The sequence below is a fragment of the Apteryx rowi genome, unplaced genomic scaffold (genome assembly GCF_003343035.1).
Source record: "Apteryx rowi isolate R43461 unplaced genomic scaffold, aptRow1 scaffold_5, whole genome shotgun sequence".
NCBI lineage: Eukaryota > Metazoa > Chordata > Aves > Apterygiformes > Apterygidae > Apteryx > Apteryx rowi.
In genome coordinates, this window is record NW_020450760.1 from 3,935,386 (window position 1) to 3,958,911 (window position 23,526).

Consider the following 23,526-nt stretch of genomic DNA (forward strand, 5'->3'; position numbering starts at 1 on the left):
AATTTTTAATATCTATTGACATATGAGGCCAGGCATGGATGTTGTCCAACTGATGACACTTTTTCTCAAGAAGGGACAAAGCCAACACGTTGTCATCTTTCCCCAAGGATTATGAAATCTTGCTCTGTCTCTGCTTTGCTTAGAGCTGGGCTCTTACCAGCTTGAGCAGGGGACTGTGCAGAGGGTCTTTGCCCAGTCTTTGCTCTGCCCAGCCTGAGCTGCTGAATATTCATTGTTATTTGTGCTTACAATAGATAGATGAAACCTTTAGTGGGATCACCTATATATGACATGGTGATTGCTCTCAACCAAATTGTAGGCACATAGGAATGGAATGCTTCCTGCTCAAGCTCACGTTGTGCAACAGGCAAAAGCCGTGCTCAGAGACGTCAAACCTTCTTTTGCACAAGAAATTGTTTTTGCATGTCACAAAGATTGTGCAGACTGTATTACAGATTCATGTTGCTGCCTGGACATTGCAAATGTGTCTTGGCTCCCTTTAACGGGCAGTCACTTGCATGGGAAAAAACTAATGAATTCAGAGGCAAGGTTTGAAAATATGTAATATTATGAAAAAAATATTGCAGAAGCTATCAATCTTACTCACAAGAAAGAGAAATATCAGTCTATTATTCCTTCATTGGTACACACTAAAGCCAGGAATTACCCTTACTGACTTGCGTGCCATTTCAAGGTACACAAACTGCACGGTAACTTCATTGTTCACAATGGTAATTAAGCCACTACATTATCTCATCACTGTGAGTCACTTAACTGGCATCACTGTTGCAAGATGGGAAAATTTACCAACCTGGAAAATTATGGGTCAGATTAACTTCTGGTGTAACATCCAGAAGTATTATGCCCTGAATGCATTTGGCCCACCCTTTATAAATTAGATTGTGTTTAATGTGCTTTGGAGAGGAGATGAATCAGACCTGCTGTTAAAAATAAAAAAAAATAAAAAAAAGGGAAGAAAAAACCTGTCTCATGCTTTTGGTTTGCCCATTCCTTAGGGCGAATGGCTGTTGAAGTTGTGGAAATAATCCCTTGTTTTTCCAGAAAAAGGCCTACCTACAGCTTCAGCAGTAGATCACCGAGAGTGTGTCTTCTGTACCAGGTCATGGGAGTTCAGCTCATAGTTGTACAGTAGAAAGAGCATGCCTGCAGTCTCTTCAAGACATCAGACTTCTGTAAGTCAGCCATGCACGTGGCCCTGGAGGGATATCTACAAGGTGCTTAAAGCTATAACATCACTCACAAAGGTCTGAGACAGGAATTGAGTCTAAAATATACAATCACATTTGATATGGGTTTCAAAACAAGCTATGAATATCTGTTTTTGAAAACCCTCTGTGACTGAATTTCCATTTTGACCATTACATTAAAAAAAAAAAAAGATAAACAGAACTGTTGATACTGTAATAATTTTTACCAATGAATTGCATTGTCCCTGAGTGATAGCTCCTTAATTCAATCGCCGGAAAATATGGACATCATGCCCAGATAAACACTCATTAACTTTTCTTGACAGCCCTTTTTAAATTAAAAAAAAAAAAAAAGAATGGCACTCCAAGTTGCTGCCAGTTTTGGCAGCTCTGATCTTGTCTTAACTCTAAGCCTTTACCATGTTTCCAGTCCAAGGATACTGGTGTGCTTGAAGCAAAGGGAGGGTGCCCATCCCTGGCCGGCTCAGGGCCGGGACGGCCGCCACCTGGCGCTCCCAGCAGCCAAGCGGGCGGCACGAAACCCCTCGGTGAATTCGGAGCCGTGTTCTCTGGTTTTAGTGTTTGTAGAAAGAGTTAAATATTTAAAGACGAGGGTTCAGGGAAGGAGAGTCTGAGCCTGTTGAACTTGTTTTGCTCTCCCCCAGAGCTGCCCAAGTTTACGGTCTGTGGCGCTATCCATAGGGCTTCAGACAGCAATAAAAGGAAGCCAGAGAGGTTCCCCGACAAAAGGCTGAAACCCTGGTATCTCTTTTGTTTTCACCCTAGTCTATGGCCACTGACATTACTCCCTTACACCATGGATGGATAATAAGCCCCCTTCTCAGGAATAGAAAAGCTCTTATACATTTTAATGTGACCTTAGACAGTGCTTTTCAGAAATCACAGGCACATCTGACTACACTTGAGGTTGAATTGAGCTAATGGCATTCACCTCATCTTTAGATGCAAAATTGGAAGATAAAAAGACCTTGATGTGAAAAGGAAAGGGGGGTTGTGGGGAGCGGGCGTGGGGGGGAACAGAAGCAGATTAGAGATATTGCTTAAAAATCTTATGATTGCTAGTTGATAACGAAATGTCTCCCTCTCTTTCTAAAAACCCTATGGGCTTGCAAGATGTCCTTGCGCTTTTATTTTTAATGATAGAATCTTTTTATTCCCTGGCCAAGGAAATTTCAATGTTGCTGCATATGTGGCCAGGAGATATGTTGACCTTTAGCAAATCTTATTTTTAAAATCAGATGGAACAGTTATTGCAATATTCCAGCCCTGTAAGATTAAAAAAGAGCTTTCTTCCTCTGTAATCAGACGTGGATTAAATTTATTAAAGGTGCAGTATCTCTTTTTTAAATGACACTTGCCAGTCATACTGAATTCTAATAAGCCATGCGAAGATGTTGTATCCTCCTGCTTTTATTTTTTTTAAAGCTGAAACCAAGGCATTATAAAATGTGTGGGATAACTTATTTGACTAGCAAAGAAACTTGATATTAAGAGGAGAAGGGCAGCAGACAAAAGAAAGCATCTGAAACATTAATGAATGATAATGCTGAGCAATGAAACATGCAAAGGAGCATGCAACAAGGAAATTCAATGAGGAAAATACAATTTAAAGACCAAAGTAAATCTACTCAGTGAAAAGGTGCAACCGGCACAGAAAAAAAGGCTTAAAAAGTCAAGTGGTGAGTTGGTTATAATAATTTCAGTTCTATTCCTGAGCAGAACTGTCTGCCTGTTGGGGTGCATATGCACATTTGAGAATGCTAGAGCAGTCAATCATATTTGAATGTGTTTGTATTTGCTAAGTAAGGAGAGTTGCTTGGGGTTGTCCAAAATATAGGCAAAGCTATAATCCTTTCTCTTGGGAGCACACAGAATAGCTAGATGGATTCCTTGACACTGCTGCTGAAATGTTCAAAGCAAATTTGGAGAGTTATCCAGCAGCTTCTATTAAAATTAATCTATTTTGAGTCTTCCTTGAACATCTCAATCTTTAAGTGTGGGTGCAAAAGCACTGATGGAGCAGGAAATGTGGAGTGCACAAGGACACTCAGCAGAAGTTTCTTGTTAAGCATATCCATCCTTTCAAAATAATTAGTAGTGAGTCCTAATTAGGAATCTGCTCTATGCACTCTGATTGTGAATATCAAAGGTATCTTTCTATCTGACCTTTCCAGTCCTACTTAGCCAAAATTTTCAGTGGTTCTGAACCTGCTTTGCAGAATCAATCCGGACATGTGATAATCAGAGCAGAAATCTTCAGGGATGGCTCCCGAAAAAGGCAAAAGTGCAGTTTTGCAGGACAGTATGCAAAGCCCTGAATCCCGTGCCGTGCTTCAGCCCCGAGGCGACTGCGGGTGCTGGTCGAGGCGCTGCTGCGGGCAGTGCTCTCCGGCCCTCGCAGCTGCGGCCGGCTCATTGCCGGGGAGAAGCTCTCCGACGCCAGGCAGTGCCCTGGCACCTGCAGCTCCCAGACTGAGCTTCCCGGTTCCCTTTGCCTTTTCTATCTCTTACTCCCCAGGAGATGCCTGCTATTGGACTTAAAAATGATAGAGTGATATATAGGTATATCCCCTGGGTAACTTTGCTGACACTAGGAGATTAGCATCTGGGATAAATCTGGCCGTTCCTGTCATGCAAAACCTCTTGTTTTTATCCCTAAATAAACATTAATTAAAAATTTTACATACGTGCAGTATATGAAAGGAAAAAAAACTACCCTACTGCTCCTGCATCAACATTGTAAGAAATATCACTTACAACAACAAATACTAGGAAATTAAGCAATTCAAGCTGGTCTGGAAAATTGAAGCATCAGTGCTGCCTAACAAGAGTTGAGAATTAACTACCTGACTGCAATTTGTTAGTCATATTATTCCCTTATGATTTTCATTATACACAGGAAAACAGCCCCACTTTAAATATATGTGATTTATTTAAACCCAGATGCTTTAGGAGCCTTGAAATTTGTAAATCAAAAACAAACAAAAGACCTTTCTTTCTTTTTTTCCTCTCTCTCTTTCTTCTTTTTTTCTCTTCTTTCCTCTTTTTCTTTTCTTTTCTCTTCTTTCCCCTCCTTCTCTGCTGAAGCCTATGGGAGTACGTAACATTAGGCCAGTGTTCTTGTCATAATTTTCTAAATAAAAATTATTATTATTAGAGGGTGGTCCATTATTTTCTATGTTTTAAAATGCATTTTAAATTGCTTTTATGATACTGTACAATGCCCCAAGCACTTTGGCGGGGGAGCACTTTATAAATAAAATTATTATTATTATGTTTAGTGCACATGTCAGCAAGTGTTCATAAGAAATAAGTGACTGGTACCCTTGCCCTCCAGAGACCGAGAGCCTTATTTCTTTAACTTGACTTTCACCAGCCTGAAGTCTGGGTAAGAATTAGAGTCACTTCTAATCTTGTTCTTCCTATTGGCACAAGAAAATGAGCTGTCATTGAGTAGCACTGGCAACGAAGGGCCATTTTTATAATTCCTTCTACAACATATTCTGTAACCACATTCCCCCTTTTTAATTTGAGGATGTAAAGTTGTCAAACGGGAAAAAAGAGGTCTTTAAAATTTCAGTGGGACCTTCTGGAAGATTCGTGTGTTGTGTGCATGGAAGTGTGGGTAGACTGGCAGAAAAGCAAGAATAATCTTAAATTGTGTCAATGTTAAAGCTTAATAAGCAGTGTGGTGCAGCATCTGGAGAAGGTGTTGGTCCTAAATTCTGATTGTTGAGTCTTTGAAATCTGCAATTCTTTAATAGATCATTTTTTTCCCCTTTAGATGAACTTTAAAGAAAAATGATAATGTAAGCACTGCTAGTTACTCTAGGTTGGGATTTAAGATTACAGCATTTAGTAAGATTATATATTTGATGAACAAGGCGAGGTGGTGTGTGTCAGCCTTTGAAGGGGTTACCTCGCTTAGGAAGTAAGTATTAACAGCATCTCAGCCCTATAAAGATTAATGTCAGTGGAATCAAAACTGGCATTAGCAGATCACTGTTGTCAGGAAGCTCGCAACAGTTCAATAACTTTAACACACTGGGTAGATTTCAGCGTGTGTGTCAAAGACTAGTACTGCTTAAAAAGGCATGCGGCAAGTAAGAAGTTTTAATATAAAGATCATAAAAGATTTGCAAGTGTTGAGTATTACTTGCTTGTATTTGGGGAAAAGTTTCTCTCTTTTTTTCTGTTTTTTTTTCCCTTTATTTTTCCTGTTCCCTCCCCTTTTGTCCCCTCTTTTTTGGTTTTACATGGGAATTCCCACCTATGAAGAATTGGTACAGGGTCTGATGCTACTTGCACAAGTAATCTGTCACCTACACATACTGCTGTTGATGAACCTGGTAAGGAAATGTGGGTCATTAGCTAATGATAATAGGAAGGAAATGTGAGGGAGAGATGAAAACTGGGCTTGCTGGTCTCAGCTAATGTCTCCTCCTAGGGGGTTTGCAAGTTAGTATTGATAAACATGATGTTGTATGTCTTAGGTTTGATTTTCACTTATTTTTATGTTTCTTTACTTTTCTGTGGCAATATTAAGGAATCCTAGTTTTGTAAAAAACTAACTGTAAATGACCCTTTGCTAACTATAAAGACCCTTCACTGATCTCTGAAGCCTGAGAAACACTGATGAAACCTCGTGAGATATATATATATATATATATATATATATAGTATGTGTATATATATATATATATATTTTTTAAAGGTATTTTAAAAACTACATCTGAGAGCTGCCCTCTTTTCCAACTCCCTCCTTGAGGGAAGAAACAAAAGAAAACCATGGTTCCGGTTAATCCGTACACAAAGGCTGGTGCCTTCGAATCGGTATTTCAGAGAAGCAGGATGGCGAGGCTGCGTCGTGGCTCTGCGGTCGCCCGACAGCCCCAGCCCCAGCAACCTGGGCTGCCGCTGCAGCATGCCCTGCGCTCCCCCAGCCTGCAACACCCTGCCTGTGGGTGATGGAAAACTGGAACAAAGATTTGTTTTCGAAATGTCTGAGATGCTGCTTTCCTCTTATCCCTCCCAACCAATTTGAAATTGAGGATTGCTTGTTTTTAGGAGTGATGTAAACTACGAAATATTTTATTTTGCAGCCTGCTTCGTCAGACTTTTCCAGTTAAAAACATAGGACTTTGCTATATATAATGTCTCAGCTCATTTCTGATTTGAGGGATTGTGCATATGGGTGGGCTGTATGATTTTTATTTTAACTTGTGATCTGCAACTTGACACAAACACCTGTGTTTCTTTGGAAGAACTGAGGATGACTTTCTGTGATAGCAGGTAGCAGATTAGTTTGCAGGTCAAATATGGCTAGTATGTTGTGCCACTTAAATTCATAGAACTGTTAAGTTTGGGGATGTTGCCTGTATCTTTGGGAGGGAAAGGAAAAGAAATATTCATTTGGAGAAGAGGATTTATTGTTACTTTCCTTTTATTAATTTGTCTCACTGAAATACAAAATTTTAGAAAGCTAAAATGAAATGAAATTAAAAGTACAGTGTATTTACTTGCCTCTGCTATAGGCTTTTTATAAATGAAGGAATTTGGTTGCAAATGATCTGAGGTAATATTTTAGCACAAGCCTTAAACCACACACAATTATTATCTATTCCCATGCTTCTCTCTCTATGTATCTACAGATATTTTTGTTCTCCTTGCTGTTGTGGAAACAGTTATTTTCACAACTTTCTCTTTTGCAAGTTGTTGTGGTTTGAAAGCTTAAATCTGACTTCTGATCCCTCCCGATTCTATAATAGCTGCCTTTGCACTGCAGTTTTTCTAGTGAAAAACCAGAACTCCTGGGAGGAAAGATAAATAAATAAATAAAATTATTTGCTTTAAATGTGTAAAGTGTTCCAATAATTTTAAACAGTTTAATTTAAATTTTAAACTGCAAATCTTCAACCTCTAATCACTTCTAAACTGAAGTGGTTTTAACCAAATGTGAAGTGCTGCAGTGTTTGAAATGATTATGCTTGGAGTAGACGACTGTAAACTTTGGAGTGGGTTTCAAACTATTTTTTTTTTTTTAAACAAGCACTTGCACAATATTGAACTATTGCAGCTGAAGAAGGAGAGGGGACGAGAGGGAGGCTCTCTTAACACTGCAGGACCCAAGCAGTGAAGGGATGGCAGCACTGGGAAGGCTTCGGAGGTACAGTGCCCGGCGCCAGGCTGCGGAAACGTCGAGGACCCCCTTCCCTGCCGCGCTGGCGGGGGGCGGGCGGAGGCGCGGGGGGTCCGCGATGCCCCGGGCTCCCGCGCCGGGGCCGGGGCAGCCGAGGGAGGCACAGCCGAGGGGAAGGGATGCGTGCAGCCGGGGGGGCGGTTAACACTCGCCAGTTCGCAGCTATGTTTTTAGGACTCTTTCCAGCATTACTTTCTCTTCGACATTTTTATTTTAGGGCTTTCAGTCCTTGCATTATGTGTTTTTCCTGTTTCAGGGAGAGAGTAAGAAACTTAAACTAAAATTCAGAAGCTGGTCCAGGACTCGGCTCCAGCTGGAAAAACACATGTGCTGGCATTCAGCTCCTGTGAGCTCCTTTCTGACTATTTTGAATGCTGGCATTGTTACAATAGGCAGGGGAGCAGCCATGATAGCCCAGGGTGACAAATTGCTCAGCCTTGTGCATATGTGTTTTTGCCTGGCTGGTTTTTATTAGCATGTAAGCATTGTCTGCGGACTGCGCATTCTTTCCCTTTCATTTTCATGACCCTGTCCAGTTCAGACGACTGACAGATTCACTATGTGATTTCCAGCTTTTGATGATTAACTTTTTGACAGCGGTCCTTATCTTTTATTTAATATTATTATGATGATTATAACAAAGGGCTGCATGTCGGGCAGCATGGAAATCAGACCAGGTGCTGCCTCCTTAACCCTTGTGATAACTTTGTGTTGATTTAACAACATAACGAAAGACCACTTAATGGATTAAACAAGGAGAAAGGGGAACAACGGCAGAATTGAATTATTTGGGTTACTGCAATAGGTAGTTATTTTATGCCAATAGGTAGCTATTTTATGCCCTGTTTCTTCAAGATTTTTGGTACTTACTTAACTCTCCTCAGGCGAGTAATCCCATTGACTTAAATGGGACTACACATATGTGTGTAAGGGCCAGGACCTTATTATGCAGAGAGGATGTAAATAAACATCAACTTTGGTTAAAAGGAAACTCTTGTAAATGAATGAAACCAAATGAACAAACAGAAAGCAGATGAAAGAGAAAACATCCCTTCTTCCCGAAAGAGAAACGTTACATGCATCACTTCAGATTTGGCAGCCTCTTGTCTCTTGCAGACTCTTTTTGTTTGTTTAGAGATGGCTGAATTACTATTTTTGATACCACTTAGGACCGTGTGCTGGAAAAGGGTTCTTGTCAAAGATTCGCAGTGGGCTGGACAAGATCTCTCCAGCACACTGTGCACTCTCCAGCAGGGACAACTGGGGAAATCTGCAAGGGGTAATTTTTGCTGCACAGTCCCTCTTTTGCATATGAATTTGCATGACAGATATAAACACACTTTGCGTGTGCAAATCAGAAATAGCTGCTTGTTGGGCATTTGCCAGGGAGAAAGGCTTTGACTTTGCAGCTTTCTTTCATTGCTGGTCCAAGAGCTTCAATCTCTTGTCCTCCAGCTGGTGATTAAATTATGCATATGTATCTCTATAACTTGTAGGTGAGTATTGCTCAGTTTCACCTTCTTTCCTGATGGTGGAAGCTAGTGGAATGATACTCATATGCAGAAGCCCAACTTCTCTCCTACTCCAGGGTCTGCTTTGTAGAAGACTGGCTCCCTGATTCCTCAGCTGTACTTTTCCCATGTGAGTTAAGATACTGCTTTGTTACTTTGATTTGAAACAGCTGGTGAAGGGATCTTTGCCACTGAGGTTTTGGTGACAGGGTGGAGTTTAAATCTTCAAACGCCCTCTCCAAACATGTCTCCTTCCATCTCTGCCTTGCTGGGAAGGAGGTGAGGTTGGCATTAGGAAATGCCTCTGCTGGTTTTATGCCAGTAGAAAATATTCCTCTGCTTGGGGAATTCAGTACTGGCAAGCTGTGGATGGATTATATTGCCTTTATGCCACTCAAGCGGAGCAAAGGGGTTGAGCAGGGGCAAAGAGTCCCGTCTCCCTGTTTAGCAGAGATCCCTCTTTTATGTGCTGAGATTTTCTGACCAGTACATCACATGACTGGATTCAAGCAATGGAGGATAAAAGCAGTCCTTTCAGTGAGTGGAAACCCAGTCAAGAATGTGTGAAAACTATCTGGTAACATCCACATTAAGGTCCATTAAGGTTTTTGTATATAGTGAAGTCAATGGAAAACCTGCCATCTTCTATGAATTTTGGATGACCCTTATATATCGATTTCAGTGATGAGAGAGAGGTCTTATCATAGCTTGCTGTCTTGGCTAAATGCTGGAGGTTGACCACTGAAGGTACAAGGTGTGAGTTGTGACTGCATGAATTAAGAAGCTAGGCTTTTATGTTTCTGTTTGATCTCCATCAAAGCCCGTCTTGTTTCCCACTGCTTTCTCCTGAGTCTTCTGGAGTCGACTCTGTGTGCTGCCCTGGCGTGGGACAGCCCCAGACCTCCACCCTGCTGCTGGTGTGGCACCTCTGGAGTCATGCAGTGCACTTGTAGGTCTTGAGTTCAAGCCCCTGGCTCTGCGGCAGGAGGTGTTGGGACCCCTTGAAGCTCTTGGGCACCTTGTTCTGGTGCAGTGATCTTAGGGCCATAGCTGCACTGCAAACACCTGAGCCTGGGCTCCCACCTAGAACTCTATTTCAGCACTTCCAGCCAAAGCACTTCAATTATTTTCAGTAGCTTTCCCCAGCCCCAGCTTTCATTTCAATAGAAAATTTTGAAATTTCCACTTTTCATTCTGATATGGATATTTTCTTCTTTCAAAATTGCAAAATTTCCCCCAGAAAGAACATTCTGGAAGCCAGCTCTAGTCATGGTTTGCACCTGGCTAACATGTCTTTGAAAGATAAAATGAGAAAAATGTGTGAGAACATAGGCTGGCAAACTGAGAGGGGGATTTTCTCGTGTCAGAAAATAAATAAATAGTGCCTCACTCTGCAAACACTTACTGTGAAGTGCTTATTACTGGGGGTGCTCTGAACACTTAAATGGGTTGTGCCCTGGGAATAAATACGAGACTTTGGACCATCACCTTGTGTAAGTCAATATTGCTCCCTTGAGGTAAATAGAGTAATGATGATGTATCTTTGTGGAGGATCCGGCTCTATATTTCATGGGAAGCTTTTGCAGGATACGGCCCACTCCAAGGTTTCATTTCCCACCTGGCACAGAGTGCATAGGTCGGTGAGCAGGGGGAACATGCGTGGGTGCTGTTCCAGCAACTCGTGGCCACCACTTTCTCCTGGCCCATGCCCAGCCGCCCCAGTTGTGCCAAGAAATTGGCTGTCGGCGGTGGGACACCATGGGCAGGAACCGCTCCGAGGAGCGTGGTGAGGAGTTGGGCACTTTCCATCATTGCATTTCCCATCAGAGAGATCTAACTTAATTTGCTGGCTAATCTCTGGTGGGGAAATTCATTTCTGCTCTGTCTGTTTAGATCGTGGTGACGCCCGCCCATGCCTGCTTTCACTGCACCCTTTGACTACTGGGCTCTCGGGATGGAGCTGAGCAAGGAGGAGGGGTAAAAGGATGCTACTGTCTGCTTTCCCCTGTGCTTGACCCTTGCGTGATATAAGGAGAGTTAGGTCTGCTCAGACATACCTGTCTCCTATGCAGAGCCCTAGAAAACTCAATGCAGTATGAGCGTGGATAATGTTGGAGACTTAAGATTGCTTGAATGTTGTCACTCCCTTACTGGGTTTTAAAGTATAAACTAATGTGACTGTCCCAGTTTCTCTCCTTTTTTTTTTGTTTTATTTTTCATCATAAAATTTTCTCCCTTTAGATAGGAGAGGAACATAAGCAAAAGGATACAATGAAAAGGTAAATGCTTCTCAGCTAGTCTGATCCTGTTCACTTGGGACAAAATTTCAAAACTTCTACACCTTCTTCAGTATTTTGGCTCTGATTTTAATAACTTTTAATCACTTTCCTCGTTAGCTTGATTGTTCATTTTTCAACATGCTCCTTTAACTACTTATATACCTAACAAAGAATAATGCAGAGAAAGCAAACTAATTTATTAGAAAAGCAGAACCACATGGCATTCCATATTGGGCAGATTTGTGATGAGCAATTAATTATTTCTATTTTCTTCTTCCCTGGTTTAAATACAGTTAAAGTTGTTGATGTTAATATTATCAAACCAACATTTTTATATCATTTGCCAGGCTTGACAGAATTAAGTGGATTTCTTTAAGTGATAATAGACATAATTAATTTGGTGTATAAGTTGCTTCATCGCCTTTGAAGTTAAGTAAAAAATGAGATGTTAAGACTGAATTAGTGATATTTAATTGGAAACCATTATAAAAAATAAACTTCCTACACGGTAGTTCAGTGAAACAGAAAAAAGAGAGTGTATGTATAACAGCAGAAATTAACAATTTGCAGTTGAACGTTTTGCTTTAATAGCTGCAAGGGTGGCAGTGGTGATTGCTAGCACAATGCATAGAAGGTAGAGAGACACAAAAAGGGCAGGGCTGAGCCATTTGAACATGATTGACAAGAATAGTTACATGAAATTTCTTTATAGGTCACACAAACAGACAGCATAAAACCATTGCTCTTGGAGACAGAGCAAGTGTTTCATTCTTATTTCATCTTTTGTAGTCGTATAATAAATAGTGGTTATATACAACAGTAATACCATGTAAAGGATGATAGGTTCAGCCATGTGTCTCTGCACCTGGCATAGTAGATGTTTGGAAGATAGAAGAAGATGTTAGCATGTTTTGGCTTTTAACATGCAGGACTGCTTATCATGATTCGGAGACCTGGCATTCTCCGGTGCATCCACTGGACACCCTGGAAAATCTAATCTGTGATCCTACTAATATAAATTAGTTATTACTCTCAGATAATATCAGTTGATTATCAGTTCAGTCCTGTGCAGAGTAAAATTTGGCTGTTTAATAAAATGAACAGGTCTCCAGTCTTCCTTTTCTCTCAGAAATGGTCTAATTTAAATCGTAAGCTATTAGAAGAAAGCTTGTTTTTCATCCACCAGGATTTAACAGCTATGGCAGGAGGGTATGTGGAAGGAGAGGAGAAAGGAGGGAGCTGAATTCCCTAAAACGTAACAGGCCAGCCTAGTTAACCAGCAACTCCTAACTAATTGCTACCCCTAACTATTGGGGTAGGAATTCCCCCCCAATAGTAGTTTAAGGCATGTCAAAACACATATGCTAGTTATGTTCCTTTACAGTCCTGCAGAAGTGAACACTCTAGTTTATACTGGAAGCTCATTAGGTAAAGTCCGCTGTGTAGGTGAAGCGATTACAGTGGTGCCTACAACAGGATGAAAACTACTTAAGCTTTTATTCCACCTGAATTTGCAAGGAAATAGTGTGGATTATAATAGCAAGAATCCCTCTTCCCCTCCTACACCTTTGTTGACAGTGAACACATGCACCGAGTTCATTCTTGGTCAAGTATGTATCCTCAGTCCTCCCAAATCTGGGTGGAAGAAAGATGGGGTGCTGCTAAGCAGTAAACAGAAGATGCCTGTGGTCACCTTTAAATTACTGTTATGGTGAAAGGTGCTAATAGCTGCCATCAAGTGAGCCTTTGATCCAAAGACAATAATACATCTCATTAAAATCAGTGGGTTTGCCAAACACTCCTTTTCAGGCTCTGGAGAAGAAGCAATTGAGCCTCTTTATATAGGAATAAAATAACAGGCACAGACAATGGAGGGATTTCAGACAACACTTGCCAGGTCAGAGCCGAGCATGTAGACAGGGGGATTTCTTTGGTGACAACACAGGGGAGAGGATATTGGGTTTGCAGCTGCTGAGCGTTCACTGGCAAAAAAGCCATCAGAAATTCAGGCGGAGCAGTTGTGTCTCCCAGGCCCTGGGAGACAGGAGCGGGACTGAGAGCTGGGTGCGGAGCTTGCTGCCGAATTCTGGGTACGGAGGTTGCCGCCTTGTATTCCCCTTGTGCTCAGAGGAACAAACTTCAGGTTTTGTGAAAAAAGAAAAAAACTGGAGAACATCACTGTTATGTGTCACTGTTTTCTCATTTTAACTGAAACAGTCCTGGAGGGAACTGAGTACTATCTAGCTGCTAAGACCAAAGGAGCAACCTTATGCCCTTGAAAACCAGCGAAGTCAGTAGGAGACTCCCATTGCCTTTTGTGAGCTTCAGATCAGGTCAGAATTGCCAAGAATTTGATACTGCTGAGATGATTATCTCAAGGAAATGTTTCTGAGGGAACTGTAGAGCAGGGGAGATGCCGCTGCTTTGCCTGGTTTTGACAGTATGTCACATTGGATGGATGCTCTCTTCACTTTCCACACTTTGACAGGCCGTAAAGGCTAATTAAACAAAACTACTCAATTCACATGCTTCCTTCAAAGCAACACACATTCATCCTGCAAATAGTTAATACCTAGTATCTAGTCATAACTAGTCAATGTGATATAACACATATTGCAGGAGCCTGCTGAACACAGATATTGCCAATTAACACATGATATTACCAATCAGCATTTATGCCATTTATAGAACACATCCCATTCCAGCTACTCACTGTAGCTTCAAGATCCATAATGATATGAAAGCATTTTTCAAGTAGGATTTTATGTCAGAGAGGGAGTAAAGCTCTGTGCTGTTGAAGAGAAGGAAGGATGACGAAGGGATGAGCTCTAGCGAAAGAAGAAGCCCTTTACAAACATACAAAAAGACAAGGTCTCTGCCCAGAGGGCCTTACAATCTCCGGCAGAGGAAATTCTGTGTATAAGGCATCAGGGCATGTCAGTGGGAGGAAGGAGGGAGGGGGAACAGGGGTGTGATAAAACGCAGGTGTGTACCCTGGAGAACAGTTTTTTTGTATTGTGCTTTGTGAGAAGATTGCTGAAGTTAGGGGAGGTATCTATCTCCTGGGCAGAATCAGTGGGAAACAGCAGAAAATAGAGTAAAAGAATGTAGTTTTAAACAGATTTAATAAAAGACAATGAATGGGGAGAAGGCTGCTTTCTGCTTCCACAGTTTCGGGCTGGCTTGGGAAAAGTGAGCCTTCAGTATGAAGCAGCCTAGGTGTTGCTGTGAATTACACCAACACAGAAAATATTTGACTTTAGGATCTGATGGGACATTTTTCATTTCTCCCCACTCAAAAAAACAAATGGTATCTCCCTGCCTATTCTTCCTGTCCTTTTGCTGGCACAGGGTTGTTGAGAAAATCTGCCACAGATTTCCCTCAGTGCTTACATTCAGGGCCAGAATCTGACCTGGGTATTTTCCTCTGTCAGCAACGTGTGCTCAGCGGCTTAATTCAGTGAGAAGTTCCCCTGCCTGAGAGACTGGGAGTGGAAGCCCAGGGGTTAACTAGAGAGGCTGACAGGCTCCCCAGTGATGGGCCGTGGGGGAGAAATACATATACGTATACATACACTTACTTACATATACATCTATTTTTATATATAAAGCGACAAGAAAATAAGAAAACTACTGACAAAGAATACTCCCTAAAAATAGTCTGATGCACAGTTTCTTACAAGGCACTATTGCATGCTGCCTCTGATCGTGCAGTCTGCATGAGTGAGGAGTTAAAGTGAGCCAGCATCTTAGGCTGAAGCAAAAGAAAATGGGCCTGGAAAGTTTGAGAGCATGTCTGTCCTCTTTCCTCCTCATTTCCTCTTTTTCACTTCCTCTTGACTGTCCTCTTTCCCTCTTTCCTTTCTTTGGGAAGTAGGAGCTGTGTGTGCCTCCCGCTGGCTGCTGGAATAAGCTAGTGTTAGTATCTTGTTGAGGAATGATTTTTTTTTCCTCTGTGGTCTTTCAGCTGAGGTGCTGTAGTATTAGGTTTAGTATTCTCTTGATGCCAAATAATCACGTTGTTCTCACTCAGCTTGTCAGGAGGTTGCACTGGAGCCTCTGAGGTGACTGGGCCTGGAAAGTCACTAAAAAGAAAGGTGAGTAATTGCCAGGGGTATTTTAGAGGTGTTTCTGCCTCCTCCGTAATTAAGAAAGCACAGCTTGGGGGTTATATAGACGTTTGCACTATTTTTTTTTTTTTTTGTCATCTCATTTACCTTTAACAAGAGAAGTCTGAATTGTGCTCCATTCCCTCATCCCCTTCACATTTTCTAAATGATATGGGAAAAAAGAAACAGAAGGGAATTAGCAAAGTCATGCCTGAAAATGTCCCCCTCCCCTTTTTCCACTGATGAGAATGAATACAGAATGTGACTAGCACCCCATTTTGCATTAGTTCTAGATTCTGGAAGAAAATGAGGGGAAAATGTAATGTTTGTAGCACAGGTGTGTTTTCTTCCTAATGCAGGCTTTTAGTAGTCACTTCAGCCTCAAGTGTTTTACATTCAAATCATACTGGTTAATTACCGAATTTCATTCCTCTGTAAGATTCCACTGGTCTCCAAGTACTTGTCCTTTCTCTTTTTTTCTAGTAGTTTGCAAGAGCGCATGAACTTCTTCAACTACTATTTTCCATTTCTTGAGGCAAGACATTGTGTTTCCTCTTCATGGCCACAATGGAAATTGCCAGGGGATTTCTATGCGTCGAAGCAGATTCTGAGGATGGCTTCAGCGAAGATGATTTCTTCAGAGCATCATTCTTGGAAACATTGTACTACCCAGCCACAGAACTCTGACTGGCTTTTCCCTCTGTAGGAGCTACTTAGAAAAAGGAGAAAAAAAAAAAAGAAAGAGAGAGAGAGAGGGAGAAATTGCTTTTACCAAATAATATAGCACTAAATTAGTAAGGGCTTCACGTTTTTCTTTTATGGCTGGTGAATGAGAACACTGTGCTAGCAGCATGTAAGAATTTGACATGCAAGCACAGAGCTAGTAAAGAAAATTAAAATTTCTACTAAAATTTTTCTAAGGTGTTTTCTTCTGAAGAAAAAAATCAGAATTGTAAGACCACTTTTCTGTCTAAGGTTTACATGACTTTTGATTAAAATGCGTAGCTCATTTTAAAATAAAAAGCTATTTTCTTTAACCAAAATTCTCAAAAGCAGCAATTTTCATAAACTATGAAAACACAGAAAATTTTGAAAATCACAATCCTTCCTATCCCCAGATAGCTGGGGAAAAATGATAGGCATTTTATTGGCTTTGCTAAGCACATAATGTGCTGTTTGGACTTCAATACAGTGTTTCAAAGCATTTGCATCCCAAATACCTCTGTGAGCCATACTGAATGTTTTAGCTTCAATGCAGAAGTCCTGTTTATGGGAGTGGGAGTTGTGATATTGATCATTAAAAGTTGCATATTGCTAACATTTTAGCCATAAAATTATTATAACCCTCAATTAAAAAAACCCAGCACCCTCCCTGGTGTGGATTGAACTGCATTTTTTGCAGATGCCTGATGAAATTTCTGAAGTTGTGTAAGTTGCATGAGATATATAAATTTTTTAATTGGACTAAAGAGGTTCTGTCTGTGTTAATTTTCAGACCGTTTTGCTTTCATTTGCATCTACCCTGCAAAGGATAAAGCAAGACTGAGGTGCAACATTGTTTTTCTTGCACAAACAGTCTCCCGAACCTCTTTGCATTTGCAGCTGGCCCTGAAATCCAGTCAATCACTCTCACACACCCGCAAAAAATAATGGCTTGACCTGCTCGTGGCCAGATCTGACATGCCCTGCTGTGGTGGGAAAATTAATTCACCTCACTACACTGCAGTCACCCTCAGCTGAGTCCTGCAATTATTTCATTATGATCTAACTAAGGCTGATAAGAGATCTCGTTTGATACCGAGCGTGGCTGGGGGCGCTGCGAGGGGGTGGGATGCAGGATGCCCTCACATGTCAAGCCCTTGCATCCAACTGACCGAGCTTTGTGAGACTTTCTTGCCTGATGGAAATGGGGGTGATTAAAAGCATGTTGTGCCCGTCTGTGTAGCTTTCACATGATTTTCTCCCCAAGACAATGTACTGTGCAGTTAGCATATTTGAAAACCTAGAGGCTTTTCATCTTTGGTAGGGGGAGGGAGGGAGGCTTTTGATGGGCTGACTGGAAGAGCACACTCAGAGTCCAATGTTTTCTGGAGGAATGATCCGTTATCATCGTTTCTTTCTTTCTTTCTCTCTCTCCTTTTCCTTTTTTTTCTTTTTTTTCTTTTTCTTTTTCTTTCTTTCTTTCTCTTTTTTTTTTTTTTTTTCACCTGTGCTGTGACAGATGGACGAAGGGAGCCCTGGAAAAGTGTTAATTGCTCTTTTTTTATTCAAGTGGTTCGGAGGTTCAGGAGACCCTCTAATTAAAGAATCTGTGAGTGAGCTGGGCATCTGGCCTCTGCCATTTTAATCAAACTTGTAATATGAGGAGAGGGCAATGGTTGTCCAATTACTTGACAGCTTGAAGATGTATATATAGTAAGCAAATACATTTGCTCAGAAGATGCCAAATTGTCATAACAACAAAATGCTTGCTAGCTATTTTATGCTTATCGTCTTTTAAAAAACGGATGAACACGTACCCATCCCTGAATGGATCTGTACAGGTTATAAAATTGTTGGTGATGATTTAGCATCTGCAACACAATTGGTATGTAGAAGTTTTGTAATGTATGCAAATACCATGCTACTGAGTCAGAGAACAGCTTCTCCGATATGACAAAAATACTGGACTGAAGTTCTTTATTTTCCAGTCTGCCATGAAATAACTACTTTTGCCCACTTTCCTACAGATAGTTGTCGTTCGTTTGACAAAAGGCCGTAGCTACCTTTTTTCCATTTTTCAAAGGATTCAAATCGTAGCTCACGCTCCTGGAATTCATCACAGAGTGCACCAAGGCTCCTTCATCTTTGTGAACGTTTTGTTGAGTACAAAATGATGCAGTGCTGTTTTCCTGAATTTGATGACAGATGAGAATAATTGCTGAGCAATGTGAATTTTGAAATTCTTCTCTAAATGTTGTTAGCTCTCTAATGTAAAGATGAATGTTCAAATGACGTCACTTTTACTTAAATATATAGGACCTTGTTGAATCAGCTGTATTCACATTATTTCAGTTTGCCTTTTTAAGGGAAACAACCCACAAAATGCTTATTTTTCTACCCAGACTATATCCTATATTCTTCAAGGTGAGAATCTAGTGTCAAAATAAATAAGGCAGATGCTTTTTTAATAACAGTATCATTCAGATTTATATTTAATTAATTAAAATGTCAACAGGAAGATACTCAAGGAAGCTGCTGCAGACTTTACAGTTTGCTGCAGAATCCAAAGGACCTTGCTGCAAATAAGTCTTGTGTCCTGCCTATTTATTCGTGGAAATGTGGATGGCTCAGTTGCTGGCATTTGGTCGATGTGGCTTTTCTTCTGTTGATCTTTGAGTCAAGGTTGAGCAGCACATAACAAGAGATGGTATTTTTATTTTCTACGAATCAGTCAGACCTGTCACCTCTAAAACTCATCTTCATAACTCTCAGCTGTATTGGAAATCTTAGCAGAAAAGCCAGTGTAGACTGGATTGTTAGACTTGGCACAGGCTCTTCTGGAGCCAGAAGGAGGGGTCTGGCTGCAGGGAGCAAGGTCTCTCCAGACCCATTGCATTGCTCCATTTGTACTTTCCCTACTCTGTGAAAAGAGAGAGCTCTCCACCTTCCATTTTTAATCTGCCTTTATCATTAGCATGGAGCTTAATTTTAACATTTCCTCCATCAAAAAAAGGCCTGTATCCACTTCTTGCTTGCAGGAAGTGCAATTCAACAGAGAATGCTGGCAACTGTCGGTACTTTTATAGCTGGCCGACAAACCATCAATCTGAATGAACAAAGCAGAGTATTTTCTCGTACTTATAAGACCTACATTTATAGTATCCACATGCTGGGGTAATTACTGCTAAATAATTTAATACTGTAAAAACTGACATATCCATTTAGGTGTATGCCTGTTATATTGTTAAACTGTATTGGGGTTCCGACCTCTATTAGACAGCAAATAATCCTACTAAAGACTGGTCATTCTCTCTTTCTCTTTCTTGCTCTCATGGTGAATTTTATTCATAAAGCTTAGGGTTTAGCAGCTATTCTCATAGTCCTGCGATTAGTAAGTGCACACTTGTGACAGCACTAAAAATTCAGTGTAATCACAATCATGTTTGATTACCAATTCAGAAGGATCTAACTATCTAGCTGCAAGGATAATTTTGCTCACTGTAAACAGCTCAGAGAATTGTGTGCGATCATGTTGTGTGACCAAAAAAAAAATCGAATTAGATTATTTGCTAAATGCCAAGGCACATTAAATATTTTTGACAACAATGAAGATTCTTTGTAAATTGTAATTAGACTGGAAATTATTGCACAGAGCCTGCTTCTCTATAATCCTTTTAAATCAGAGTAGTTGTAATTGGCCTTAGAGACTCAAACTGTTTCGTGTTTTATTTTCTAGAAGTTCCGCTTCTGCATATGTAATAACAGAATCCTTTGTGGATACGATACAATAGACGTGTGTGTAGGGTTATTTTAGTTTATTTGTTTTGGTAGTGAGTCAAATAACCAGAGTAAAAGAATATAGAAAAGAAAACACGCCGAATGCTCCTGGATATGAATGGTACTTACATGCAAAGAAAAGCAAAGAAATCATAATGGACCAGCTGAGGCTGAGGTAAGCAGCGTAGCCCTGCTGGTTAACATCAGCTGAAAATCTGGAATTCTATCTTGCCTATGGATACTCATTCTGTGTTTGATTTTGGTACTGTCAGAGGCTTTAGGAGACCTAATGATCTGGGTTTTTAGGAACACGAATCCATGGATTTTTTGCATGTTCCGGAGCTCTTAAACTCTCCCTTTCACATTTAGTTTTTTCTCTTCTGATTTTGGGTTCACATGAGATGGAAACTTGAGGAGATCCTGTGGGAAAGGATGAATTGTGCCACAGCCGTTCTACATCAAAAGAAGGCCCCTTTCAGCTTAAAGGTCCTTATACTGCCAATGGCATTGGAGCATGAGTGTGTGTGTGTGTGTGTGTATGTAAATAATAGCTGTGGGAATGGGAGGGAGCAGTGGCAGATAGTCAAGGAGTTAAGTGGAACTCAAAATTAAGTGGGAATTTTGAGGCTTATTTGATGTAACACTTGGCTTTGAGGATGGAGGAAGTTGGACTTGAAGCAAACCTGCAAATTACAGCCCAGCCTCATTAGAAATTAGCTGGTAGTAATCAGAGAGCCTTAACCGCGTGGAAAAGTATCTTTAATCTAGAGATGTGGGGTTCTATTGGCTGAATGTATTGCTCATTCACTCATAGGCTGAATTAACTAGTGAACTAACATGAACAAATCTGTCAATACATTCGATATAAATTTTCAGCTCAACTCTGTTGAGCTTTGATTTATCACCAATATCTGAAATGATGCAAAGTTTATCTTGGAACAGTTTACGTAGGTCTAACATTGATGTGATCATGACTTTCACTGAAATGAATATAATTGCCACTCTGCAGATGTGATGAGAAAATAATATACCTAGAGCCACTTCATCCACTTCACGTAGGAAAGTTACAAACCATGATCTCCACCGAGACTCTCTGTGAAATGGTGTCAATTTTAGACCTATTGAATTAAGTCAGACTTTTCTTGATACAGCTGAGGCCAGACATTGGCCTACATAAGATCTTTTTATATTTTTAATACTTAGTTTGCACCCATCACTCAGAAACATAAAGTTGATCTGCTGTTGTAGGTTTATTAAAAATTGTTGGAATCCCTGGATGAGATTTTGTTTGTACCAGCTATGTAGTGGCAAAGTCCACAAGCAGGGACTAGGATTTTACTATACCAGACTGATTTTTAGAAGATTGAAAAATCAGAGGAAAAAAAGAAATCTGCCTAAGTGTTTCAGGGAAAAAGAGCTGCATGAATGAAGTCCTTCCAAACCAATGAAAAAAAGCTATCTTCAGTGAATTTTGTATCATCTACTTGGAAGAAAGAGCTCAAACAATTTTGTGCTTATCATCAGCATTGTCAATTTCTACTTAAATGATTATTCCCAGATCAAGCTGTTTTTTCTGTTGACGGAAGTTTCTAGCCGGAAGACCAATTTCCAAATCAAGGTCTTGGCCTATGCAACAGGTTAACTTATACTTCTCTTCCTTCAGGATAGCCACAAACATTTTTGCATTTTAAAATTAGTGAGATTCTTAGATCAATAGTGAGTGACACTAGAAGCTGTAAGGGCATCTTTGACAAAGGTTATTGTCTTCATTTCCTTCAAATCTGCCTTCTTGCTGGCCAAGGTAGCTCTCTCTATAGCACGTAGATACAGGAAATGTTCAGGAACCCAAAGCTGGAAGGACAATATTTATATTAGGCTGGAATACATAGTTCAGACAGTGGATTGAGGGAAACATCTGACTCATGTCATATTACAAGGCAGAGGGTTCATATTCTGATGAACCAAAACATCTTAAAAAATACTAATGATCTAAAGTCCGGGTGATCTCTATAAACTGGAAGAAGAGCTCTTGGGAGATTCACCAGCGTGGCAGACTGCAGAGGCTGCTCCAGCCTGCAGCCTGTTACTTCCTCCAGGGAGCCCCTGCAGTGCGTAGAGCTGGCAGTGGTGCCTGGGAATGGGGCATGGTCGGACCGGCGGGAGAACTTCCTGCTGAAACCTCTGTGTGGTAAGGTAAGAACAAAATGTTCCCCAGGCTTTCCCATTCCACCCTGCTGGCCCGACACCAAAAAGCAAGAGGCATTTCTCCACGGATCTTCTTGTACCAACACTGAGGTGGCCAAATCCCATGGACTTTACTTAAGGCTTACTCAGGTGAAACACCCTTTGAGTCAGCGGAAACTTTTTCTGAGCAGCACTTGAGTAAGAAAATTGAAGAAAGTATTACCAAGTAGATGGGCCGACCAGATACTCCAATTGGTCTTTCCCACCTAGCACTCAAATGGACAGAAATATGCCATACAGGAGCTTGCGGTGTGTTGGGAAAGAGGAGGAAGCACGCTGCTGAAGTAGCAGTGCTTGAAGGCATCAGGGCTTAGAGTGGTTTAATTATCCCTGTGCTGCTGCTAAGACAAAATTCTTGCTTCATCAGTGCAAAAGTCCTTTCAGCACAAGTTGTGCTGGCAGATAGGGAGAAGGGCCGTACCCTTGAAGTGCCCCGGCACAGCGTGGCCCTTGGGCTGCTCACGCGGGCTGCAGGGCTCGGCTCTTCCCTGGCCCAGCTCCCTCAGCCAGGCAGTCGCTGTTTCTCCTGTGTGCGAAAGGCTTTGGAACAGGGCCCTCTAGTTTGAAGAGAGCAGAGTTTTAATACAAATAGTGCTAGATTTTAATATATATATGTGTGTGTGCGCGTGTGTGTACATATATATATGAAAAGAGAAAGGAAAAAACTTTATATGTACACACATGCATGCACTTATTTATTTACAAAGGCTGCACATTTAAAGGTGAAGTAGGTGATAAAAATTGCAGTGAGGCAGAGTCAGACCTCAGTGCGTAGCGCTTGAGTTCTCGTCTCTGGCACCATGTTTCTCATTAGCCTCAGTATTCGCATTTGAAAAGTCATTTATATTGATATTATTAAAAGTCACCTGACTCATAGCTGTGATGTAGAGGTTAATTAGCTAAGAAGTTTGGAAGCTCATGGAAGGTGAAAAGTACTCTGATGTGTTGTTGCTATGTTGCTGTTTATTTCTGTATAAAATAGGCTTGGCTGATCATGTGCCATGTACTACACTGTGTTGGTGTAAATGAAGGTACGTGATTCATGTGTCGCCTGTGTGCTCTCTCATCCAGAGGCACTGAGGTGCTGATGAATAATCAAAGCATCTGATCAAATGATTTAAAGAAAGTGTGTTAAAGAACTGGTGGAGGCCACAAAAATGAAAATTGCCAAAGACTCTTAATTGCTACAGATGCTGGTCAGAGTTTTTCACTCGCTCTTGCCTCTTTCCTCAGTTTCTTCACAGCCCCTTAGTTTTCCCTAATTTGCTGGAAATACCTGCTGACTGGGCACATGCTCACGTAAGCTGCGTAGTGAGGTGGTGCAAAGCCTGCTTTCTGCACGACTTCTTTTCGCTTTGTTTTTGGCGGGGGGAGATGATTCCCTTTGTTTAATCCCCGTCTTGGTACTCGATGCTTTCAGCTGGTGCCAGAGCAGCCACTGCTGCGGATGTCTTGTGTCCCCCAGGAGCTCGATGA